We start from the raw sequence: 2,500 nt of genomic DNA on the forward strand, positions 1-2,500 counted from the left end.
CAGCCTTCCCCACACACTCTGGAGGAGAAGAGGCTCCCTCGGGCTGAGTCACACAGCTCAAGATACTCGCTCATTCACGGAAAACTTGGGAAACAAAACCTGCTGACACACACCACTTATGCATCGCATGAAGATTGCCATTGTCCATACACTTGTGCAGGTGCGATGGAAATATTTTCTCGTTTTGGTGTATGCTATATTTTTACAGACAGCTACCGACAAACGGTAGAAATTAGCGGGGATAGGCCTCAGACATTACCCAAAGCTCCGGGAACGTGAGCGACGCAAGACGAATGGGCATTTTAAAGCAGATCTATGGCAGTTACTGACAGTGCCTGGCGTGGGTTACTTGTCTCCGTTGTCGAGAGGGGAAGACGACCCATGTATATGTAAAGGGCGATTTTTTTAGCAACCGTTAAGGCTGTTTTTCCCCTTCACTTGTATCGAGAGGGAAGCAAAGAACATGTATGGCGTGTACGTTTTTTTACGAATTTTCATTAGCAATCTAACGACATGAATTGCGAAGACGTTTTTTGAACAATTGTATTCCTTTCCCAAAACATCGAGTGTTAGTGTATAAAACCGCTAGAGAAAATAAATTGGCAGGCGAAACTTAAAAAGGAGAGACCCATGAACAGCATGGCCAGGCGGCTCACCTCGACGTTTTTCCCCCGAGCAAAGTCCGCCGAGACCCCCTGTATCCCACGGGGATGTACTGGCGTGCACTTAAAGGTTGATGCCGCTCTGTTACTTGGGAAACGAACCACAAGCCAAATCCAGCTAATTTGTGAATGACTTAGCTCTCCTGCTTTCTCGAGAACGTGCTTTTTTCGTCGGATGAAACTTCCACAGGCTTTTCCAGCAGATTTGCACCTGCACTCAAAAAAGTCAAAATTTTTACACATAGACCCCATCAAACGGGAGAAATTGGCCCGGATTGCTCTCATGTGCGTTACGGGGCATCGTTTCTCTCGCGCCGAATTCTCTCGAGCTGGGAAATCGCTCATTTTTGCGTCGCCAAATATCGTACGAACGCCGTGAAACTTCCACAGGCTTTTTCAGCAGATTTGCACCTGCACTCAAAAAAGTCAAAATTTTTACACATAGACCCCATCAAACGGGAGAAATTGGCCCGGATTGCTCTCATGTGCGTTACGGGGCATCGTTTCTCTCGCGCCGAATTCCATCGAGCTGGGAAATCGCTCATTTTTGCGTCGCCAAATATCGTACGAACGCCGTGAAACTTCCACAGGCTTTTTCAGCAGATTTGCACCTGCACTCAAAAAAGTCAAAATTTTTACACATAGACCCCATCAAACGGGAGAAATTGGCCCGGATTGCTCTCATGTGCGTTACGGGGCATCGTTTCTCTCGCGCCGAATTCTCTCGAGCTGGGAAATCGCTCATTTTTGCGTCGCCAAATATCGTACGAACGCCGTGAAACTTCCACAGGCTTTTTCAGCAGATTTGCACGTGCACTCAAAAAAGTCAAAATTTTTACACATAGACCCCATCAAACGGGAGAAATTGGCCCGGATTGCTCTCATGTGCGTTACGGGGCATCGTTTCTGTCGCGCCGAATTCCATCGAGCTGGGAAATCGCTCATTTTTGCGTCGCCAAATATCGTACGAACGCCGTGAAACTTCCACAGGCTTTTTCAGCAGATTTGCACGTGCACTCAAAAAAGTCAAAATTTGTACACATAGACCCCATCAAACGGGAGAAATTGGCCCGGATTGCTCTCATGTGCGTTACGGGGCATCGTTTCTCTCGCGCCGAATTCTCTCGAGCTGGGAAATCGCTCATTTTTGCGTCGCCAAATATCGTACGAACGCCGTGAAACTTCCACAGGCTTTTTCAGCAGATTTGCACCTGCACTCAAAAAAGTCAAAATTTTTACACATAGACCCCATCAAACGGGAGAAATTGGCCCGGATTGCTCTCATGTGCGTTACGGGGCATCGTTTCTGTCGCGCCGAATTCCATCGAGCTGGGAAATCGCTCATTTTTGCGTCGCCAAATATCGTACGAACGCCGTGAAACTTCCACAGGCTTTTCCAGCAGATTTGCACGTGCACTCAAAAAAGTCAAAATTTTTACACATAGACCCCATCAAACGGGAGAAATTGGCCCGGATTGCTCTCATGTGCGTTACGGGGCATCGTTTCTCTCGCGCCGAATTCTCTCGAGCTGGGAAATCGCTCATTTTTGCGTCGCCAAATATCGTACGAACGCCGTGAAACTTCCACAGGCTTTTTCAGCAGATTTGCACGTGCACTCAAAAAAGTCAAAATTTTTACACATAGACCCCATCAAACGGGAGAAATTGGCCGGGATTGCTCTCATGTGCGTTACGGGGCATCGTTTCTCTCGCTCCGAATTCCATCGAGCTGGGAAATCGCTCATTTTTGCGTCGCCAAATATCGTACGAACGCCGTGAAACTTCCACAGGCTTTTTCAGCAGATTTGCACGTGCACTCAAAAAAGTCAAAATTTTTA

The sequence above is a fragment of the Lampetra planeri genome, chromosome 4, assembly GCF_965212315.1.
Source record: "Lampetra planeri chromosome 4, kcLamPlan1.2.h2, whole genome shotgun sequence".
In the NCBI taxonomy this organism is placed as follows: Eukaryota; Metazoa; Chordata; class Hyperoartia; order Petromyzontiformes; family Petromyzontidae; genus Lampetra; species Lampetra planeri.